Source organism: Halictus rubicundus, unplaced genomic scaffold (genome assembly GCF_050948215.1).
Source record: "Halictus rubicundus isolate RS-2024b unplaced genomic scaffold, iyHalRubi1_principal scaffold0081, whole genome shotgun sequence".
Lineage (NCBI taxonomy): Eukaryota > Metazoa > Arthropoda > Insecta > Hymenoptera > Halictidae > Halictus > Halictus rubicundus.
Window position 1 is genome coordinate 100,001 of NW_027488622.1, and position 24,611 is coordinate 124,611.

The 24,611-nt window shown below is 44.8% G+C and overlaps 1 long non-coding RNA gene across 1 annotated transcript; it reads left to right on the forward strand.

Moving 5' to 3' along the window:
• Positions 1-7,370: 7,370 nt before the first annotated feature.
• On the forward strand, positions 7,371-23,060 carry LOC143363636 (uncharacterized). Its single transcript, XR_013083858.1, has 2 exons — positions 7,371-7,454; positions 22,758-23,060. It is a non-coding gene; the product is annotated as an uncharacterized LOC143363636 (long non-coding RNA).
• Positions 23,061-24,611: the final 1,551 nt, after the last annotated feature.

The following is a 24,611-nucleotide window of genomic DNA, read 5'->3' on the forward strand; positions in this document are numbered from 1 at the left end:
TTCGTCGTCCGTCATGCGTGGGGCCCGGTAGATGATAATGCGCGGGTTTTTCTTCGCTGGTGCTGTCATGGAGAAGCCTGCTTCCGTTAGTTCCTTATTCTTCAATATGCTCTGTATGTCGGACTTCTTCGCAGTCTCGATTAGGATTCCGTTTCCCTGAATCTTTCTGATATTTTTGACCTGTAGGGCTTGCCTGGCCGGGGAGATCATTTTCATGATTGCTTCCTTTGTTGTATCGCTGGAGTTGTATTTCATGCTGTCGTTTGGTCTGATGGTTATAACGCTGGGGGGATCTTGTTTCAGGGTTGACAGCGCCGCTGTTTTCGAGTTTATACCCACGATCTCGGCAAAGGTCGGTGGTCGCTGATCGATGGGCGGCCTGATGCTCTTCTCGTTATCTCTGGTGGTGGAGTGGAGTTGGCCCTCGAGGTGGCTGTTGGCCATCAGAACCTCGGTTATCAGGCTCTGCATCTCCATGAAGCTATTAAGGATTTTGGTGAGGGTGGGTTTTTGGATTCCGCTTCCTTCGACTGTGAGGGTGGTCATGAGATTTGTCCTGATTTTGTGTGCCTTTTCCTTGGCAGTTTGTTTTTTGTCTGTTGTTTCGATGTCCCTGCAGCATTGGTTCCGGTTGCAGCATTTTTTGAGGTCTGTCTCTGGGTAGATATTTGCCTCTGTGTCGGATTCCGAATTCATGTCAGTATTTTGATAATTTGTTCCCGTGGATAGCCCGTCTGTGTTTGATTTCGTCTTTTTTGTGTTTTCTCGCTGTGGCGATAAGTCCGACTCGTCTGAGGAGTCGTCTTTTGGTCGTTTATTACTTTGTGTATCTGTTTCCATTGGTACTTGTCCGTTTGTGGGCTTTCCTGTCATTGGTGTTGTCTTTAGTAGTTGTTTCTGTTTGTTCTGCATGCCTTTCACCGGTTTCGTCTTATCCTCCTGGATTTTCTTCACGGGTTTTTTTAAAAATGACGACGGAGTCGTTTTTCGGTTCGGCGCTTACCCAGTGGGGTGGCGCTACCGTAGTTGGTGAGCCTGCGTGTTATGGCGGTTTTCGGTGTGGTGTGCAGTGTGAATTCCAGATGGCGTTCGGGGGGCGCTCGGTATGGCGTCCAAGTTGGCGTCCAAGATGGCGTCCAGGTGGTGGGAAAATTGTCGGGATAAAGGCCAATATGGCGTCCAAGATGGCGGTCACTCGCGCGTCACTTTACTAATTTCTTAATAATTATTCACTGAGGCCTTCCTGTGTCATGGAAACACTCGCGTCGTGTTTCACTACACTGGTATCGCGTGCACGGGTGAATGCAGCACTTTCCTATCGTTTGAATACGGGAGATGTCCGTTATTAGTTTCGGCGCGTCACTACGGCGTCCTGCCGGTCGACGCCAACCGGATTTTCGCTAATAACTTTTTCCGCACTGATTTGATCACTGAGATTTTTCACATAAGTGTTCACAACAACTAATACTGCTGCCTGAATAACTTTAATTAATTATTCCTTAGATAACACTTTTAATACGGAGCGACATGAAGACGCGTCAGTACTCTGCGCCACCTAGCGGTGAAGTCCAGTAGATAGGAACAGTTTATTGACTACATAAAGAGCTATGGAGCTACGCTCACTCTTGCCGTACCGAAGTCGCTCTAGGCGTCTTATACCGGTGTTGTTGGGTTCTAGCCTTTAGAAACAACTGCAGAGGGTCCGTAAGTCCTTAGGTGTTATGGACTGACTTGGAAAAACCCCTCGTTCACCATTTAAGGATCATCACAAGGGTAGACCGTCCCGTACGGGAAGTAACTCGCTTAGCCGCTACCGTGTCAGCTTGCACCGACACAGGAGCGTTACCAGCGGGGGCCACGAGGAGGCGGAGTTACCAGCTTAGCGCTTCGGTCTCTAGCAGGTTGCGGCGACGGTATGGTAGCCGTTCTTGCTTGTTAAACCCTACGATCTCGAATACCCGGGGGTATCACCTGCGAGGGATCGTCAGGGTGGTTGCCTTGTATGTTATTGACTCTTCCTTATTCTCTACGTCTCATGGTGGTTGTTGCGAATTTCCGAAAATGCTTGAAGGCATTGATTTCGACCAACTTCTGAAGATCACACGGCCACGTGATTCGAGACTCGTTTAGGTCTTTTGCCAGCTCTTGTCTTTCGTTGTGGTTTAGTGGGCAGTCATATATTATGTGCTTTACTGTGTCTGCTTCTCCGCAGCTACAGAGGTCGGAGCTAATCAGATTTAGTTTCCTCAGTTTGCTGTTTATTTTCCCATGCCCTGAGAGGAGCTGTGAGGTGTAGAAGTCTGGGTTCATGTGTTGTGCGTCTAGTCTGCTTTGGACATTCGGAAAATACTCCTTGGTGAATAGACCAAGGTGCGCCTGACTCCATCGGTCTTGCCATAGGACCGCTATGTGGTGCCTGATTTGTAGTTCTATTTCCTTCAGTTCCAATTGTGCTAAGTCTTGGTCCTGTGTACTGGGGGGTTTGAATAGCTTATCCCCGAACTTGGTTTCTAAGCCTTTTCTGATGTTATATATAGCTCTCCTCCTTTCCGACATTACTATGTCGATAGGTGGAGCGGCTGCGATTATTCTGAGCGTTTCATTGGAAGTTGTGCGGTATGCTCTAGTTGCCCTAAGGAGGGAATATCTTTGCGCTGATTGGAGTTTCCTGATGTGGTGCACGTTTAGTTTGTCGCTCCAGCCGGCGGCCGCATAGCACGCGATGGCTAGGAAGACGCCCTTGTACATTGTCATCGTGGTTCTGTAGCTAAGTCCCCAGTAGGATTTCGCTACTTGTGTGAACCGATGGAATATGACTTTACTTTTCTTGGTCACATGTTGCACATGTGGCGTGACATTGAATCTAGTTCCAAAATGTATACCGAGGTATCTTACGGTACTTTTCATGAGGATGGAGGTGTCTCCTATTTTAACAGTAGGTGGCCTTCTAATGTCCAGGAGTCCTTTCAAGAGTATCATTTCTGTTTTCTGTTTGGAGAGTGTTAGCTTGTGCTTATTGCACCACTCCGTGATTATTTTTGCTGCATTATTGGCTTTCACTTCCATTTCTATTCTGGAATTTCCTGGTATTATCACCATTAGGTCGTCTGCATATGCGACGTGTTCTATATTGTTACTTTCGACTGTGTTCAGCAGATCGTTGAATATTAAGTTCCAAAATTTGGGCCCAAGGACAGAGCCTTGCGGGCATCCTTTGGTGGCTGCTTTGGAGATTGTGTAATTTTTGTCGTGTATTTGCATTGTTCTGCCTGAGAGATAGCTTTGGATTAGTCTGTATATATTTCGTGGACATTTCCTCTTTTTCAGGTGCTGGGGTATAGTTGGCCACCATACGTTATCGAAAGCGCCGGATATGTCAAATAGCAGAGCTATTGCATATTTCTCGTTATACTGTGCAACTGTCTGTCGTACATTGGTAATTGCGTCTTCCGTTGAGCGGCCGCTGCGGAAGCCGTATTGTTGCTGGGCTGAATGCGGATGCGAATCCAATATGGCAGAGAATCTCATAGCTATTAGCTTTTCCAGGACTTTGCTGAGAATTGGCAATAGGCATATTGGTCTGTATGACCTTGGGTCAGACGCATCTTTGTCATCGCTTTTGAGGAGAACCCTGATTACTCCTTTTTTCCATTTCTCCGGGAAGGTACCGGAGAAGAGACATGTGTTAAAGAGGTGTCTAATTTCTCTGTGCAGTTTTGGCCAGGCCTTCTTGATAATTTCCGCCTCCAGGAGGTCTAGTCCCGGGGCTTTCTTACTTTGAGCTGTGCTATTACATTCCGAGTCTCTATCATCGTGAAAGCCGGTGTATTTTAAGTGTTTGGTGGGGATTCTGCACTGGAGCGAATCTGTTTCTGCCACGACGTTTCGGTCTCTGAGTTGTCATCAGGAATCAGGCTGTTTAGCAGGAGCTTGTTGGTCTGTTCCCAGGAGGTGGTTTCTTGCCCATTTCCTTTAATGTTGCTGCAGGCTTTAGCTGTTTGGATTTTGCCTGTTTGTAATTTATATACAATTCCCCATGGGTCTGAGTTTCCTTTGTCTGTGACGAAGGAGCGCCAGCTATTCGGTTTGGTTTTGCGGATTAGTGCAGTGTATTTGTTTTTGGTACTTCGGTACTGCTGTTTGTGTCTTTCTTGTTGTGTAGCGTTTCTAGTCTGTTGGAATTTTCTTCTGAGTTCACGCACTTCTTTTTTCAGTTTGTCGAGGTCTCGGTTCCACCAGGGAACTGATTTTTTGAATCTGCTTTTTCTTGGTATAGATCTCTCACAAGCAGAAACTAGCTTCCCTTCAAGCTCGGCAGTTCTCTGGGCCGTCATTTCTGGAGTGGCCTCTTCTGTGCATAGATCGACTTCTGTAGGCTGAAGGATTCGGTCGAATCTATCCCAATTGGCACGCTTCAGGTTGAAGCGGTTTGACTGCGCTGTGTGTCCAACGGTTTCTGTTATGTGGAGCTTGAAGGTAATCAAGTTGTGATCACTTGTTGTGATTTTGTCGTGAATGTGCCAATCGTGAATATTGTCTATGCATGTGTGTGTTGCGAGCGTTACATCAATATTAGATTTCCCTCGATCATTGTCGAAGGTTGTGACCCTTGATGGTTGGTTAGCAATATGCAGATTATGTTGCGCTATGAGGTCCTCTATGTCTAAGCCTCTGTTATCAGTCTCTGGATTGTACCAAAGGACTGATTTAGCGTTGACGTCGGCTAGGACTATGACGTTTTCTCTTTTTAGTTTTTGTAATGTGTTGTCTAAATAGTGGATATACGGTTCTATTCTGTCCGAGCACTGGAAGTATGCACTGACTAGGTAGAACCACTTACCTGGTGCTGTTACCTCGACGCACGTGAAGTGTGTGTTACAGAATTGATCTAGTTTAAGTACTGTGAGATTCGGGTTGAAGATGACTATTGCGCTCTTGGTTGTGTTCCTTGATATATTCTGTGAGAAAAGCTTGGTGTCTAGTATTACTTCCGCACTTCCCATGGACCTTATATTGAAGGTGTTGGTGTACGAGTAGGGCTCATGTATTGCAAGGAGATCAATGTCCTCTTTCTCCGCTAAGAGCCTTAATTCCTCCATGACAACTCTAGAGTTCCTGGCGTTAATTTGGGCTATGGTTATTTTATTTGTATTTGAGTTGTGTTGTTGTATGGTTTCACCGTCTGAGACATTGTGGGAATTATCGTTATTATCCATGGGTCTTTTTTTATTCGCTGCCAAAGTCTATTCGACTGATACTAATTTCCAGTGCGTGTTTGTACGCAGGGCAAGACTGTTCTCTGGACCCGTGGTTGGCTGGCTTGTTTGCCCTTTTGCAGTTTATGCAAATGGGCTTTTCTGTTTTGTTCGGGCAATCCTTATATTGGTGCCCGTCCTGGCCGCAGTGGCCGCACGTGTCAACTTTTGTCTTACAGTGTTTCGACACATGCCCAAATGCCTGGCACTTGTAGCAGCGGCTTGCTATTATAAAGTCTTTTACTTCGTAGGCGTAGAAGCCTACGAAGACTCGATTCCTACCTAGTAGAGTTTTCCTGGCTTCTGGGGAGACTTCTGCCACCCAGTTCGTGGTTCCCTTGTCTTTCCGACCCGTTTTGAATAGGAGTTTAAACTCCTTCTCTATGTTATCCTCTGTGTTTCGGTCGAGGTTTTGTTTCTTTATTGCTTTGAGGAGTTCCGCCTCTGAGGTTTCCGAGGGAACTCCTAGTATTATTATTTTTGGTCTCCTCTTTGGGAGGGGACCAATTTCCATCTTTGCTTTGAGTTTTTCATTTCTGAGGACTTGCTCAAGGTCCTCTTTTGTTTCTGTTTCTATCAGAATGCCGGAATTCCCTATCTTCCTTATGTTCCGGATTCTGATGTTTTGCTCTGTTGGATTGATGCAATCCGCTAGAGCTTTCCTGGTCTCCTCGCTGCTGGAGATATCGCTTCCTTTGCCAGGGTAGATTGCTACCACTGGCTTTGCCTGTTTTACCTCCATCTTTTTCGTAACGGCTCTCGTGTTACGGTTCGTTTTGGTAATGTCCGAGTATGACATCGGCTTAGTTGCTTGGATGTTTTGGCAAGTGTGTTGTTTTGTTGCCATCAGGCTATCTAATTTCTCAGATAGCCTGTTAAATTTATCGTCCATGGTTTTGACTTTCTGGAGTAGCTGAGCTCCTGCTTGTAATTCCTCTCTTGTAGTTGCCATTTCCTTTTTGAGTTTTTCCATTTCCATTCGGTCCTGGATGATTGCTTTGTTTTGAGTTTCGATTACAGAGATTATTTTGTTGGCCTCGTTTTGTTGCTCTTTTGTCAGGCCTATTTTGACAAAGAGCTTACGGAGTTTTTCGCATGGGCTCTGGTCAGAGTCAGAGTCCATGCTGCTGTTTGTCATGATTGAGTCTTGTGTTGAGTCGTCCTCATCAATGGCTTTGGGGTCGGTTTTCGGAATTTTCTTGTTCGAGAGCGGCGTGTCCGTGTCGCTGGATCGTTGATCATTGTCCCGCTTATTGCCTTTCGGTTTTTGCCGACCTGCTCGAGAGTGTTCTGAGCCTGTATCGGATTCCGTGTCGGAGCTTGTGTTTCTGTCAGACTCCGAGTTCAATTGTATTAAGTCCTGGACTTGCTTTTTTGTGTCCGCTTTTCCTCCTTCTTCCTTTACTCCCTTCCCTTCATCCTTCTTCCGTTTTGTGTTTTGTTTTCTGGATACCATATTTGTTCCCACGAGTAGGGACGAAAACCAGTCGCTCCCCGGGTGACGCCCTTTCCGGAGAGAAGGCTATTTCGCTCAAGATTTCGCCAGGTGTCCTGAGGTTAGACGCTAATGGCCGGTGGACCCACCGACCGCCCGTGTAAAACACGGGACCTCTCTCACCGCGTTCTTCAGCTTAGAGGTTAAGGGTTTGTTCAAAGGGTTCGCCTCCCCGTTGGGCCGACCGGTTAAGGTAAGCCCCCCGTTTCTCCCGTTCTGCAACATACCACGAGATGTATCCGGTGGGCCGTCGCGGCAGAGGGGAGTCTTCCGGGTGAGAGCCGCGGTTATCGCAAGCGATAACACACGTATGGGCTCCCTGAGAGCCGCGGTCATCGCAAAACGATGACTCCGCAAGAACTCTCTTTATGAGAGAGCCGCGGTTGTCGCAGAGCGACAACTCACGCAGAGCTCTCTGAGAGCCGCGGTCCTCGCAAAGCGACAACTCCGCAAGAACTCTCTTTACGAGAGCCGCGGTCGTCGCAGAGCGAGAACTCACGCAGGAACTCTCTTACCAGAGCCCCGTTAGTCACCCGAAGGTGTCCAGGTCCTACCACGTGAAGGAGGGGTTGGTGCGTCAGGGTTATACCATGACATAAGTCCCTGACGCTTATAAGACCCAGTAGATAGGGACAGAGGGAATCTCGTTAATCCATTCATGCGCGTCACTAATTAGATGACGAGGCATTTGGCTAGATTTCTATGTCTTTACAGCGCAAACTGTGAGACATTCTTCCAAGGTTTTTTCCCCTTGTTGGATTCAATTAAAAGAAAATATAAAACTTTGAATTGCATAGCAAATCTATTTTCAATTAGTCGTGTCATAATAGTTTGCATGTCAATGTACACGTTCTTGTCATGTATACGTTCATAATCTACAATAATAAAATATTTATACTTAGTCAATTAATAAAATTTATATTTACACTTTAGTCAATTGATAAAATAAACTAAAATAAAATAAAATAAAATACTTTCAGTTTATTCTAAATATGTCGAAGGCCGCGAATGATTATTATTATCTCTCCAGTTATTGTTACGATTGGGTTAATTTATATTTATATATATTTTTTTATATTATTTTACGCATTCAAATCGTAATCTATAAATATATTGGCGATCTCGATTGACGCTCTGAGTGCCATCATAGACATGGTGATGGTGTCTTTTTTTGTTATTTTTAGGGAGTTTTAGGGACTTTATAGTAGGGAGATGGAGGATTTCTTTGATATGGCCTCGAATGTCGGAATCTATCATCTTTAACGTACCACTACTAGGAGGGAAAGTTGTAAGTTCATGGATAAATCTCTGTAAGTGTTATTTTACGATAAGTGTCTCTCCATGCGCCCATCCTAGCACCTAGATTCGCAAAGGTTTCTTCCGGTCCGATGTATTGAACTAGATCCCCACCGATGTTAATTTCGGGGTTCTTTATAAACCAGCTTCTGTTGATCGCTATCACCTGAAAGCAAGAGCACTTGTCGGGCGCGATGGACATGCCCAATTCTTGCAGTTTCTTGACAAGAATATGCGCTTGTTTCTGCGCTTCTGAAGCGTTTTTCCCCAATAATACAATATCATCCGCAAACGCTAGGATTGCTGCATTGCCTCCAGGGAGTGAGATTCCTTCAGTGGTATTCTGTATCTTGTCTAGTATATGGTCGATCACTGTGTTGAAAAGGAAAGGAGACAAGGGATCACCCTGTTTCACTCCCCTTTCGAGCTTTATATTTATGCTGGTATCTTCTGTTCCCCGTATGGTGGTGGTGCAGTCTGAATACATGGATCTTACTATTTCTATTGCATGTTCCGGAGTGCCCTTGACTCTTAGAGCTTCATATATTGCTGCGTGTGGTACCGTATCAAAGGCTTTGGTAATATCAATCGATATCATTACTCCCCCATCGTTGCTTTTCATCTCATTAATGGCATGCTTAAGGATGGTAATGTTACTCAGGCACCAATTGCTGGCTACGCAGCCTTTCTGACGTATATTGTGTTTTAAACTTGATCTCAGGCGTGCGTCAATAAGTGTCGAAAATATTCGACTCAGTAGTGAACCGATGGTTATAGGTCGCCAGTTTTTAGCCTCTTTTGTGTCTTTTCCTAATTTTGGAATTAAGATTGTCCGGTTCTGTAACCATGGTCTTGGGATGTATCTTTTAATTAATAATATATTATATATTTTTGCCAAAATACTATCAATATAATTTCTTCTCAAGTGTGCTACCTTTATACCAGCTGGTCTCGCAGCGGACTTATTCGATATCTTTGCGATCCTTTCAATTATTTCTTCATTCTTTATTTTTCTTATTATTTGTTCTGTTGGAATTTCCGCTGTTGCATCAGTTTTAATTTTAATTTCTTCCGGGCCCTTTACACCCCATAGATTGTCATATAGTGTTTTTATAGCATTTATATCCGGTAGCTTTTGTGGTTTAATGGTGCATTCTAAATCCCCCGAGATTACCGCGTCCACTAAATTTCTTGGGCAATTTTTAAACCATTCTTGACAGCCCGCATATTTTGTTTTATTTCTGTTATTTTTATTGTTCTTAGCTTTAAAGTTTTTATCTAGTTTTTTATTGGTTGTTTTAGCGCGTAAGTTATTCCGGGATATGCTGTCTTTATTAGTATTAGTTATTTTTGTTGCCTGTTGTGCTACTACCGGGGATTTACCGATGCAAGGGTCGTTAAATAATACTCGCCGTACGATCCTGTTGGGCTACGACACTCAGTTTATTTATTCAGGTGTACACTATAGAGACACTCTCCCGACAACCTCACTCTCCGGCGGTCGCTTAATTACTAACTCCGGGGTCTGGCGTCCCACCCCTGGTCGCTTACCCCATTGTCGCCGATAGGGTCCTTCCCCCTCTCTGCGGCCTCTTCTTCAGCTAGCTCCGATCTCCACAATCCCTCCTTCTTTTTCAGTTTAAGCTTTTGGGTCTTTAATTGCGAATTTCCATTATCTTCGGGTTGAACCCCTTTTTTTGATTCTGCGTATGTCGCCGTACTACTGCTAGGAACCCTAGTAGACGTGTTTGTTTTATGATCGGCTCAACTTTGTTTTGGGCTAGCTGGCAATTTCTTCACATGTGTCGTGTGTCTTCTGAATGTTGTTCCGTCTTTTTCTAACGTAAGTTCATTCCCCTTTTTTCCTATCACTTTGTATTCGGCTTTTCCGAACCTACATTCCAGTTTGTTTGAGGCTGTCATATTTTGTGCTATCACTTTGTCTCCTGGCTGTATGTCGCTGGTTTTTGCTCCTCTTGCTTTGTCTTCTCTTTCTTTTCCTTTTTGTTTTTCGACCATGTCACTATCTTTTGCTTCCGTGTCTCCTTCTGTGGCTATTAGGTCTGTTATCGATGGTATTTTGTCTCTGATGTTCCTCTCCAGTAAAAGTTCTGACGGAGATTTCCCAGTTGTTCCGTGGGGTGTGACGTTGTACATTAACAAAAATTTCTGTATCTCCGCTTGGTAGTCTTTTCCATTAGCATGTGCGATTTGCAAGCGCTTTAGGATTGACTTGTTCATGTTTCTACCTCTCCATTAGCTTGCGGCCAATAACGCGGCGTATGGATGAGTTTGATATTGTGTAAGGAATTCGAGCGACCGCGACCCATGCGGGCCGCAACCATAGGCCGGCCAAGGGCGCAGTTTATGATTACGGTGCGGACGTGATTTCAGGCTATTTTTGAGATTTAGCGGAACTTTATGTTTTATGATGATTTATTAGAGACTTCGTATTTTAGCTAAAGGTCTCAATAGCCGTTGACGTACCGTAAGACATCTGCGGACCAAATGCGTAACGTTAAGGGCCCTAGGTAGGCGACGAGGATTCGGGGCGAGGGTACCCTAATAAACTGGTCGGTTTCCCTCACCCTGTCGCCTCTCGGAGGGCGTACTTTAGAATTAAGACACCCGTGATTGGCTTCCGAAATGTAACCGCCTACACTGCAAAAACAGTTAAAAGAGTAGAGCGGAGAAGAAGCCAACGTTGTCGTAGCGCGCACGAGGGTAACCTCTAGTCCTTGTCCTTTTCCGAAATAAACGTGTTTATGAAATCGCATTATAAGATCCTCGACATCCTTACAAAATCAGAAGTGGGATTGTGAACCGAAGTGTCGCGAATATTCTTAGTAGTTACCTTTTACGTTCGGCTAACGGCAACCGAAACATTCTGTGTGAAATTCTGTGTGCAATTCTCAGTGACCATTATTTCGTGATTTTCTGAGTGAATCCTTTTCAAAAGAAAAAAATGTCTCAAGTGTCGGGAAGAACGCAGCGCGAGTTCCTCGTCCACGAACTTAAAAAAATATTGCGTCGCCATGGTCTCCCGGCATCAGGAAACAAGGCCGAATTAGTGCAGCGGCTGGACGAAAATTTCCCGAACAGGGCATGGGAAAACGAAACGCCACCCGGAATGCCAGAAGGTGAGGTCGAAGAGGAAAACGCACCACTGAACAGCAGTATCCTACGTGTGGACGCACCTTCGCGGCAACCAGACCAGCTGGAAAAAAGGGAAATGGAGTTGTGGCGGCGAGAAAAAGAGTTGATGGCAAGGGAAATCCAACTACTTCGGAGGGAGAATGAGCTTCTCAGAAATTCGCCTAACTCAGCGGCCAGTTCCACGACGAGGCTCAACGCCAACATTAGAACAATTGGGGAGCTCATCAGCGACTTCAGTGGCGAGGAGCAAAATTTTACGAATTGGACAAAGCAACTCCAAATACTCGCCACAACGTACGATTTGGACGATAACGCGACAAGACTGTTGTTAGGATCCAAATTGAAAGGGAGAGCTCTAAATTGGTTCCATTCAAGGAGTGAGCATTTGGAGTTCCCCACAGATATGCTCCTGTACAAGATGGAGGCCATGTTTGGAAATCGGGAATCCCGGCTAGAATTAAAAAGGAAATTCGAAGGTAGGAAGTGGAGAAACACAGAACCATTCGAGCAGTACTACCAGGAAAAGATAGTTCTAGCCAACAAAGTGCCCGTGCCAGAGGATGAACTGGTCGAGTACCTGGTAGACGGCATAACGGACAGCAACATCCAAAATCAGGCACGGATGTGCGAATTCAAAACAGCCTCAGATATGCTGAGGGCCCTGAGGAAAATTTCACCATCCAATGGATCGAGAAACTACGGCAGGTCAACGACCGAGAAGAGTCCGCAAGGCGCGAATACGACCAGAGGATCGACGCCAGAAGGATGGACAGGTAGCCGTTGCTACAACTGCAACAGACTAGGTCACCGAGCGGCGGATTGTCGACTACCTGCGAGGGAAAAGGGTAGCTGCTTCAGCTGCGGCGAAATGGGTCACCTGCTACCAAACTGCCCCAGAAAAAACATCGCGCAGGTGCCTAAGAGGCAGGTCACCTACATGGAAATGGAAACCCCGGAAGAAGACGACTATCACCGAAATCTAGAGTACGTAATAAACAAGAACCGTATGAAATTGTATATTTTGATTGATACCGGTAGTCCTGTTAGTTTTGTAAAAAGGTCCTATGTACCAGGCAGAATAGAAAATGTTCAAGATAGCAACTGCGTGCGTCTAGTAGGAATTAATGAGTCTCCTCTTGGTTTGTTGGGTACGGTACAGGCTTTAGTTGAAATGGCGGAAAATACAAAAGAAATTATGACTTTGTTGGTAGTTCCAGATCAGACGATGTGTACTCCGCGGTAGTTTTAGGTCGCGATGCGTTACGATTATTCGGAATGAGCATAGTACAAGTTAAAAAGGATCCTATCAGCCACTTGGAAATTCTTAATGTAATGTTAGATTCAGACGATTCTAGTCCCGTGGATGGGTCGAATATTAATGAAAAAATAATGCCAGCCGATAAAGTAAGATTTAAAGAAACGTTCACGAATGCATATTTAAACCAGAAGCGACCCGAGTTAAAATTAAATTCAAGTAGTCAGCAACCGTTTAACATCACACCTCGACGAATTTCGTATGCAGAAAAAGAAAAATTAAAATTAGTTTCAGACAATCTTTTGGGAAAAAGTATTATTAGACCGAGCGATTCAGAGTATGCTCTGAATAATACTATAAGCAAATCTGTTTACGAGACCCCTTCTAAATTGCTATTTGGTGTGGATCAGAGGGGCAAAACCCCGAATAATTTAAAAGGATATATCCGCGAATGGACCAATAAGAAACCAATAGATTTAAACGCGTGTCGCCGCAATAGGAGACTATGTAAGGTTAAAGAAACTTCGAAAGTACCTCGGGAGTATCCCAAAAAGTTAATACCGCAATACAAGGGCCCGTATGAGATAACTAAGTTGTTACGGAATGACCGATACGTTGTATCAGATATAAAAGGGTTCCAAAACACCCAGAGAACGTATAAAGGTACCTGGGCATCCGCGAATATGAGGCCCTGGCGGCAAATTAATTAATGTTAGTTATTACGAAATAGGTTTAAGAAAATATTGTCCGTTGGTATTTAGAATATAAGAATCAAAACTTGTTTTAAAGTGTTTAGCCGGGGCGGCTAAATTGTCAGGCTGGCCGAGTTGTAAGGAATTCGAGCGACCGCGACCCATGCGGGCCGCAACCATAGGCCGGCCAAGGGCGCAGTTTATGATTACGGTACGGACGTGATTTCAGGCTATTTTTGAGATTTAGCGGAACTTTATGTTTTATGATGATTTATTAGAGACTTCGTATTTTAGCTAAAGGTCTCAATAGCCGTTGACGTACCGTAAGACATCTGCGGACCAAATGCGTAACGTTACGGGCCCTAGGTAGGCGACGAGGATTCGGGGCGAGGGTACCCTAATAAACTGGTCGGTTTCCCTCACCCTGTCGCCTCTCGGAGGGCGTACTTTAGAAATAAGACACCCGTGATTGGCTTCCGAAATGTAACCGCCTACACTGCAAAAACAGTTAAAAGAGTAGAGCGGAGAAGAAGCCAACGTTGTCGTAGCGCGCACGAGGGTAACCTCTAGTCCTTGTCCTTTTCCGAAATAAACGTGTTTATGAAATCGCATTATAAGATCCTCGACATACTTACAATTGTGAGTATTACAAAATTCCTTAAATTCACTGCTAGCAAATTGCCTTCCATTGTCAGCCCTAATACTTTTTGGAACCCCCAGACGCGAGAAAATTTCCGAGAGATGGCTTATTATCGCAGATGAATTTGTGACTTTCATGAATTTAATTTCTTGGTACCTGGAATAATAATCAATGATTACTAATATCATGTCTTTGTTCGGTAATGGACCCATCAAATTGATGGCAAGGCACTGCCAGGGTCCTTCCGGAAATTGGTGTCTACTCATCAGGGGTGGTTTGTTTGGTTGTGAGACTAGTAAGCAGTCTACAATTTTTAACAAATTTCTCGATCTGCCTATCCATTGACGGCCACCAGACTTTAACTCGTACACGTCTCTTCATTACGGTTTCTCCTGGGTGTCCTTCGTGGGCTAATTCCAATACTTGTTTTGTTAATGTTTGAGGAATTACAATTCTGTTGTTTCTCAGTATTATTGGGCCCATTGACGTCAATTCTGTTCTGAAAGGGAAATATATACTTTTGTCCTGTAATGGCCAAGAATCGTTATTAATTTTGCTGACTGCATCGACTATATCTCTATCTTCTCTGCTTTCTGAGATTATTTGGGAAATTTTCATCGCCTTTGGTGCGCTTTTTTCCACTATTGCGAAGATGTGTTGGTCGCCCTCTGGGTCAAATGAATTCTCGACTTGTAACTTGCATAACCTTGACACGGAATCGGCAATATTCGACTTGCCGGGTTGGTATATAACTTTAAACCTGAAGGCTTGAAGCCTTAGCAGCCATCTCTCAATTCGTGCGGGTGGTTTCGAGGATGGCCTAAATATCGTTTCCAGTGGTTTGTGGTCGGTCACAAGTTCGAATTCTAATCCAGCTAGATAGAAATAGAATCTCTCCACTGCCCAGACTAAAGCTAGGCTCTCTTTTTCGGTTTGGGAATAGCGTTTTTCTACATTAGAAAGGCTTTTGCTTGCGAAAGATATCATTTTTGGGTTTTCTTGCGTGTCGAATTGCAGCAACACTGCTCCCAGCGCCACTGGACTAGCATCTGCTATCAGTCGTGTACGCCGTTGTGGATCGAAGTATGCTAATGTTGGGAGCTTGGCTAATGAATGCTTAAGCTTGTCAAAGTGTTGTTGATGGACTTCGGCCCATCCAAATTTGATATCCGTGTTTGTTAATTTCCGCAGAGATTCGACCGTTGTTCCTAGGTCCGGTAGGAATTTTCCTACATATGTTACTAGACCTAGGAAACTTCGTAGTTCTTCCTTGTTTTCTGGTGCCCGAAAATGTAGAATTGTTTTTACTTTCCTTTGATCTACATGGATACCTTCGCTAGATAGTTTATGCCCCAAGAAGTCTAATTCGGGAACTTTAAAGAGGCATTTTGTTTCGTTCAATGTTACATTGTTTTCTTTTAAGGTATTCAATACAGCCTTTAAGCAGCTATCGTGCTCTGTTTCGGTTGAACCAAATACGATTATGTCGTCTAGATAATTAAGACAGTTCACACAATGTGATAATATTGCCTCGAAGGTTCTTTGAAAGATTTCGACTGCCGAATTCACTCCGAACATGAGGCGCTTATAGCGGAACATGCCTTTGTGAGTGATAAATGTAGTGATGGGACGACTGTCCACGTGTAACTGAAGTTGGTGATACGCACTTAATAAGTCCAGCCGTGAAAAATATTTTGCTCTCCTTAATTTTGTTATAAGAGAGTCAAATGTAGGTAGTGGATAGTTTTCTCTGAGGATGGCTTCATTTGCTCTGCGCATGTCTACGCAGATTCTGATATCCCCTGATGGTTTGAAGATAACCACAATCGGTGATATCCAAGCACTCGGCTGTAGGACACGCTCAATGATGTCGCTTTGCAAGGCTTCCTCCAGCTTGCCCTCGACCAGGCTTTCCACTGAGATCGGTACTCTTCTCACCGCTTGCTGAATCGGCTTTGCATAAGGTACTATGGACAGTTTCACTACCACATTCTTTATCTTCGGAAATGGTATTACTTCCTCCGGTCCGTTCGCTTGTAATCCCAGCTTTAATATTCCTAGTTGTTTTGCTGTATCTTTTCCGATCAGTGAAATGTCTCCTTTCATCACTACGTAGAATGGTGCGACGATTTCTTTTTTTCCTACCAGATTGATTGTTGTTACAAATCTATTTTTAAGTTCAAGTGGACGTCCGGATGCGTACGATTTTAGAACATCTGTGGTTTCAGTAAGATCCCATATAATTGCTCTATTCCTGGAAAGAAATTCCCAATCTTTGCCTTTTATTACATTCACCTTGGACCCAGAATCTATGAGTACTACTAGGCGTACGCCTCCAATAAGGCATTCGATTAAATCATCAGAGTTATCTGTGGTTCCTTCTTCCGAGTCAATTTTGAAGCAATCGAAGTCCTTACTCTTGTCCTGTGCCTCGAATGCTGAGGCGCTTGAATCGACATAGTTGATCCTTGATTTAAATCGTTTCTGTTTTTGCTCGGATCGTTCTGGGGTAGCAGGTCTTTTCCTTTGGTGACGCGTCCTACAACATCTAGCGAAGTGGCCCTGAAAACCACAGTTGTGGCATTTCACATCCTTTGCCGGACATGCTTTTATATTGTCGGTGTGTCCGGATTTTCCGCATCTGATACATTGATGAGATTGTCCTCTTTTTTGAAATCCCAGCTTATTTATTGAGGCGTACGTGTTCGATGATGTACTCGGTCCTGGTAAACTTGCATTCATGGCTGTCGATTGATTCGCTATTTGTTCATGTACTTGGCACAATTCGATAATTTCGTCTAGTGTCCGCTCCTTCTCCAGAATCTTCTTCTGTAATTCCGTGGGGCACCAGCTATCGATGATTTTGTCTTTCATGTTTATTTCTATTGCTTCGCTCTCAGTTTCTCCAAAGGAACAGCGTATTGCTTGTTGTCTACTTCTTAGTACGAATTTACGGAAATTCTCTCCTTCTTCCCGCTTGATGTTCCTTGAAAACATCGTTTTTCTTATCGGCGTCCACCGCTTCAATAGCACCGGGCAAACTGTAGGCAACCTCTTGTAGTTGCTCGCCCCCAAAGTGTAAAAGCTTACTTCTTTTTTTTCCATAATCTGTTATATCTTCAGATGCTAGGTAAAGTTCCAGCGAACGGAGCCATTTTTCCCATTCAAGTCTGATTACATTCTTGTCTATGTTTTCACATAGAAATGGTTTTACTCCTATTCCCGATATATTTAACGCCATTTCCATAAGCTCACAGCCTTCTCACTGTACACTGCACTTCGGCTCACAGCCGTCTCACAATTCAATGCACTTCGGCTCACAGCCGTCTCACAATTCAATGCACTTCGGCTCACAGCCGTCTCACAATTCAATGCGTCTTGGCTCACAGCCGTCCCGCAATACACTGCGTCTCGGCTCACAGCCGTCTCACAATTCAATGCGTCTTGGCTCACAGTCGTCCCGCAATACACTGCGTCTCGGCTCACAGCCGTCTCACAATTCAATGCGTCTTGGCTCACAGCCGTCCCGCAATACACTGCGTCTCGGCTCACAGCCGTCTCACAATTCAATGCGTCTTGGCTCACAGCCGTCACGCGAAAAACTGCGTCTCGGCTCACAGCCGTCTCACAATTCAATGCGTCTTGGCTCACAGCCGTCCCCCAAAACACTGCGTCTCGGCTCACAGCCGTCCCCCAATATTTATTCCGTAAATATTGGTATTCTTATACACAAAAGGTTCGTAAATATTGAAGGTGAAAAATCCTCGTCGCCAAATGTGCTACTACCGGGGATTTACCGATGCAAGGGTCGTTAAATAATACTCGCCGTACGATCCTGTTGGGCTACGACACTCAGTTTATTTATTCAGGTGTACACTATAGAGACACTCTCCCGACAACCTCACTCTCCGGCGGTCGCTTAATTACTAACTCCGGGGTCTGGCGTCCCACCCCTGGTCGCCTACCCCATTGTCGCCGATAGGGTCCTTCCCCCTCTCTGCGGCCTCTTCTTCAGCTAGCTCCGATCTCCACACCTGTTTTTTTTTTTTGTAAAAGAAAAGGCGTCAGAACCTCCCCGATAAAGGGCCTAGCCGATTAAGATGGTCAAAACTGCCCTTAGAGGTTTTTCAATGATTAATGAACCATTCGAAAGCTGACCCAGAAAAAGCCCTCTGAGCAAAATTTCAACCCCCCATCTTGCCCGTGAGGGTAGTTACAGGGTAAATTAGATTTCGCGCTTTTCCACGCATTTTCCACACTCTGATGCTTCCTAAAATTCTGAAAAAAATGTGGCATATTTTGGATCCTAAGACAGATTTTTGAGAATTTTTTCAGATTTTTTTCTTGCAAACTGTGATCGCAAAAAATGAAAAACCTCAAAAAAATCGGAAAAATGTACATTTCTCAAAAATATGAAAACATGCTATTTTGCTGTGTTACGTATGGAGACGTTTCTCCACGTTAATTTCGATTAGAAGTTCTAATCTCTTTTCTGAGAACGAAAAGCGTCCCAACAGGCCCCTTGTTTAATGATTGTACTCCGGCTGGACGCAACTGGCACGAAGCATGGTTCAGTAACAGCACCGTACGATTTCCTAATATGGAAATCTTCAAAACATCCCCTTCTGGAATGTTTCGTCAAGATAGTCTTTGATAGGAAACATCCTGGCTAACCCTTCGTTTTACCCCTATAAACAAAAGATCCAGCTGCAAACCTTAAATTCACTTGAAACGACAAATACGAGTACGCGACCGTAAAATAAAACAGATACATTCCCCTCTCATTTTTAGGGTATATAAACCCATGCATTTTCATCCTCTTCGGTTAGTCGGGAAGCGGTTCAGTCAAGATTCAGACGCGGTTCAGTGCTCGTGCAGTCACGTCGCATCAAGTCTAGTGAGATCGGGTTAAAGTCCCTTTCGAATCAAAACGTAACCTTATAGATTCCGTCAGTTCGGTATATATTCTATTTGGCATTCAACAATCGCTATCTAACCCCGCATTGCCAGTGCGTCAACACCGTGCATCATTAGGTAACAATTTCTCTAATTGTACACCTACTACATCCACTCGCGACACAAACAATCACACTTGTAACTATTCCAAATCAGAATATATTTGTCTTGTTTGTTAACTCGCGTAATCTACAACCTTTAATTATTGCCTGATATCCTAATCTAATAATTGAACGTTCCCACATGATACAATCTTACCGCTCGGATTGTATCCATTAAATTATATATAAGTTACGAGGCTTACTAATCTTAGATTCAATTCAACGAAGATTTCTCCAACCTAGTGGCTCCCCGGTTTTGCATTGGGTGCGTCCACGAAAATTATACCATCCTAGCGGAACCCTGATTTCGCATTGGGTTCTTCCGTATCCTAGCAGCTCCCTGGTCTCGTATCAGGTGCGTCTGTGAGTTATCCACCTTCCTTTAAATCGGGTTCGCCGCGAGTCTCTCCTAGTGACTCCCCGATTCCGCATTGGGTGCGTTCACGAAGTTTCATCCTCCTAGTAGCTCCTCGGTTTCGCATCGGGTGCGTCTGCGTTTGACTCCAACCTCTCAGAGGTTCCCTGGTTTCGCATCAGGTGCGTCCTCGACGTCAACTATCCTAGCGGCTCCCCGATCTCGCATTGGGTGCGTCCGCGTACTTAACTAACAAATTGAAACCATATTCCTGGGGTAACAACCCCTCGCCGGCCTCTCGCGTTGCTCGCAGCCCTGGCTCGTAACAGCTGTTTAGTGCCCCGATAAAGTACCATAACAGGCAGTGTCGTAAATTTTTTTTAGATTTTTTGTTGTGGGAAGTCCTTGTCAAAAACAAGAAAAACCGAATTTTTTCGCCGTTTCTGCTATTAGGAGGAAAGTTACACTTGTTGGTTTTATCACAGGTATATATTAAGTCATTTTAAACATTATTACATTGAAACAAGTACGTGTTTGACCTAAGAAATGTTTTAAGAGAAAAAATGGATTGTATTTTGTGCGGTATATACCAGAAAGTTCGTAACGTTTCCAACATCGCCGGTTGGCACATCGGTTAGGGCGTCGGACTACGGAGCGGATACACTGGGGTTCGAATCCCCTTGGTGGGAAAGTTTTTTTTCCATACGTCATCTTTATTTTTTCAATTTCTTATATGGTTTATTCATGTGATTTTAACAATATTTTTTTAATGTTTTAAAAATATTGATTAACATTTTTAACTAAAATACATACAAAAATAGTTTTACAGTATCTATTATTTCCTCGATTCTCTAATTGTATATGTTCATCATTGCGGTACTGTTTAATATTCTTAATATTAAAATTCATTAATCTAGTTTCTAAGGCTTGCGTCTTCAGAAATTAGGGAGGAAATAAGAAGAACTCTGAATAAATAACACGCAGCAAAGTATTCGTTTTTGTCAAATTGAGAGAAAAGGGCTACATACTACCACTATTTTGAAAGTGAGGTATCAAATAAGCCTAAGCCATTCCTCTTTATTGTAAGGTACATGAGGAAGTAATTCCCGTTTATAGTTACTTGAATGAAAGACTTGTTCTGTGGACATTTATGGTACGGATCAGGAAGTTTATTATTTTCGGTGGGATGCAGAGGCAATTCATAGTATACTAGGTCAAAAGTACCAGCTTCTACACAAACAAGTAGACAACAAAACCTTTCCAAAAATTTGGAAACACTTGGAACTGCAAAAAGACTCCATTTCAAACAGTATCCTCGGTAGATCCTCTTGATTTTCCGGAAATGACAGAAGTAGATTTAAACATTCTTTTCACGGAATTTTACCAATTTTCACAAGCAATTTCATATCTGGCGGAAGTCGTGGACGAACACAATAATATAAATATTAATTTATTGCCTAATCCAAGACAATAATATCATTAAATTCGAAGTAAAATCGGAGTGATATAAATAAAAGTTAGTTAAAAATATTAATCAATATTTTTAAAACATTGAAAAAATATTGTTAAAATCACATGAATAAACCATATAAGAAATTGAAAAAATAAAGATGACGTATGGAAAAAAAATCTTTCCCACCAAGGGGATTCGAACCCCAGCGTATCCGCTCCGTAGTCCGACGCCCTAACCGCTGTGCCAACCGGCGATGTTGGAAACGTTACAAACATTCTAGTATATACCGTACAAAATACAATCCATTTTTTCTCTTAAAACATTTCTTAGGTCAAACACTTACTTGTTTCAATGTAATAATGTTTAAAATGACTTAATATATACCTCTGATAAAACCAACAAGTGTAACTTTCCTCCTAATAGCAGAAACGGCGAAAAAATTCGGTTTTTCTTGTTTTTGACAAGGACTTCCCACAACAAAAAATCTAAAAAAAATTTACGACACTGCCTGTTATGGTACTTTATCGGGGCACTAAACAGCAAAATAGCATGTTTTCATATTTTTGAGAAATGTACATTTTTCCGATTTTTTGAGGTTTTTCATTTTTTGCGATCACAGTTTGCAAGAAAAAAATCTGAAAAAATTCTCAAAAATCTGTCTTAGGATCCAAAATATGCCACATTTTTTTCAGAATTTTAGGAAGCATCAGAGTGTGGAAAATGCGTGGAAAAGCGCGAAATCTAATTTACCCTGTAACTACCCTCACGGGCAAGATGGGGGGTTGAAGTTTTGCTCAGAGGGGTTTTTCTGGGTCAGCTTTCGAATGGTTCATTAATCATTGAAAAACCTCTAAGGGCAGTTTTGACCATCTTAATCGGCTAGGCCCTTTATCTATTTCGGAGCCATATGTTGATTCATCAGATATTTCCTCGATTTTCTCCCATAGGTTTGCTATCTTGTCGAATATATCTTTGCATTCGTCGGGAGGATTTTCGGGTCTGCTGGATATCGCTTCTTTGATATCCCTGAGATTGGGATTATTTAAGGTGTCAGTGCCCGATTCTGGTCGAGATAGCTCTTGTGGCTCTTCGTTCGAGGAACTATCGGAACCCATATTCTCATTATTATTTATTATGATAGTTTCTCTGCTTTCTGGCTGTGGTCGTCTTCTCTTATCACTGATTTGCCTCAGGGTTTTATTGGGGAGATATTTTATAATTTCGACGTTAGGTTGTTTTAGATGTTTGTACTTATCGTCTAGTTCGACTAACAGCGCTGTTTCTTCTACGGTCCACACTGTGGCTTTCCTACCAGCTGGGAGCCTTTCCCTTTCATGTGCCGTTTGTCTTTTTCGGTTTCGGACGGAGGGATGCATATGCCTTTCGTGCATTGAGAGTCCCACCAATGTGTCGAACGATTCTGCACATTCTTCGCAACCATACCTCTTAACTTGTTTTACTTCCCCTTTACATCTTGGGAAGTGGCACCGCCAATTGTGGAGGCCGGGCCAAAGCCTTTCACACCTCCCACACTTCCACTTGATTTCCTCAATCAAATGTTCATTTTGGCAGTGTATAACAAAGTTTTTGAGGTCTGTGAACATTAGATTTCGGTTCTTTTCTTGGCATAAGATACAATTCACGCCCTCCTCCGGTGTAGGTACTGTAATCATGATAGATTTCTTGCTTAACCTTTTAACATTAGCCTGGTCGTCAACGGTGGTCTCCTGCCGAACGGATAAATCCGTCATGGAACACCCGAGACCTGGTTGCTCCATGTCCGAGGCATTGATATTATTGTTTGGGCCAACGGTATGTGGTCAGGCGGGCTGGCATCCCCACAAGACCCTGAATCGCAGAGGCAGCTCTTAGCTTCCCTCCCTAAGGAGGTACTAGACAGCGGGACCCACGAGAAGGGGGCTGCTTGCTAACTATGACCCTCCGCGGGCGAAACCGGTCGTCCAATCGGCGCCACATGATGGAATGTGGCTCCCACTCCTCCACACCTCCACGAGGTGGGAGCTGGGCAACGTCCACCTGGAGACAGGTGGACGGCTGAGCTGGAGGACGGCGCCGATTGAACGACCTGGATCGCCTTAAGAGAGTCATAGTTACTCCCGCCGTTTACCCGCGCTTTTTTGAATTTCTTCACGTTGACATTCAGAGCACTGGGCAGAAATCACATTGCGTCAACACCCGTGGGGGCCATCGCTATGCTTTGTTTTAATTAGACAGTCGGATTCCCCTAGTCCGTGCCAGTTCTGAGCTGAGCGTTGAATGGCGGCCGAAGAGGACGACCGTTCTAGACGGAAGCCTCGCAGCAAGGAAGATCCGCGGGAGGCCAAGGCACGGGACCGAGCTCGGATTCCCATCAATGTGTTCACCTCGCCCAGGCCCGGCACGTCAGCCAGACCCGCTTCCCGACCAAGCCCGACACGCCCCGCTCCTCAGAGCCAATCCTTATTCCGAAGTGACGGATCCAATTTGCCGACTTCCCTTACCTACATTAATCTATCGACTAGAGGCTCTTTACCTTGGAGACCTGCTGCGGATATGGGTACGAACCGGCGCGACACCTCCACATGGCCCTCTCCTGGATTTTCAAGGTCCGAGGGGAAGATCCGGACACCGCCGCAACTGCGGTGCTCTTCGCGTTCCAAACCCTATCTCCCTACTAGAGGTTTCCAGGGAACTCGAACGCTTATACAGAAAAGAAAACTCTCCCCGGATCTCCCGACGGCGTCTCCAGGTCATTTTGGGTTACCCCGACGAACACTCTTACGAGGGCCCGAATGGTATGCGGTTCCGCTGCCGGGTTCCGGAATAGAAACCGGATTCCCTTTCGCCCGATGGGTGTGTGTTTTGTGTTTGTACATTTGCTCTTAGGACACCTCATCTACATAGGATTTCTCTTAGGGCTTAGGATCGACTGACTCGTGTGCAACGGCTGTTCACACGAAACCCTTCTGCACGTCAGTCCTCCAGGGCCTCGCTGGAGTATTTACTACTACCACCAAGATCTGCACCGACGGCGGCACCAGGCGGCTCACGCCCAGACCCTTCTGCGCACACCGCCGCGACCCTCCTACTCGTCAGAGCTTCATGGAGGACGTTTACGCAACAGCGCAAACGTCCAACCCCACTTGCCGCTGACGGCGGAGTATAGGCGCGACGCTTCAGCGCCATCCATTTTCAGGGCTAGTTGCTTCGGCAGGTGAGTTGTTACACACTCCTTAGCGGATTCCGACTTCCATGGCGACCGTCCTGCTGTCTTAAGCAACCAACGCGAACGCGCAAAAGAGAACGAGCGAGTGCCAGCTATCCTGAGGGAAACTTCGGAGGGAACCAGCTACTAGATGGTTCGATTAGTCTTTCGCTCCTATACCCAGTTCCGACGATCGATTTGCACGTCAGAATCGCTACGGACCTCCATCAGGGTTTCCCCTGACTTCGTCCTGACCAGGCATAGTTCACCATCTTTCGGGTCCCAACGTGTACGCTCTGGGTGCGCCTCTCCTCGCAATGAGAACGAGACGCCCCGGGAGTGCGAGGCCGCATCGTAACGCGGCCCATCCTCCCTTGGTCGACGCGAAGGTACGACCTTCACTTTCATTGCGCCTTTAGGTTTACATGTCCCAATGACTCGCGCACATGTTAGACTCCTTGGTCCGTGTTTCAAGACGGGTCCTGAGAGTACCCAAAGCAGTAGTGTCGCTGACCGGTAATTCGAAGCTTGGCCAGTCCGAGGACACCGCCTGCTAACAGCTGGTTAGGCCCGAAGCCGGCACCAGGTCCGTACCTTCGGGTAAAACTAACCGAGCTTGCGGCGGGCCTGACGCACACACATTCGAGAATGGATTGGTTGCGGCCCGATACCGTCAGAGTACCGTCACGCAGCCGGCCAGGCGATCGAGCGTCTGTCGTGTGCGCACGTAGCGACATGACAGGCCACAACTC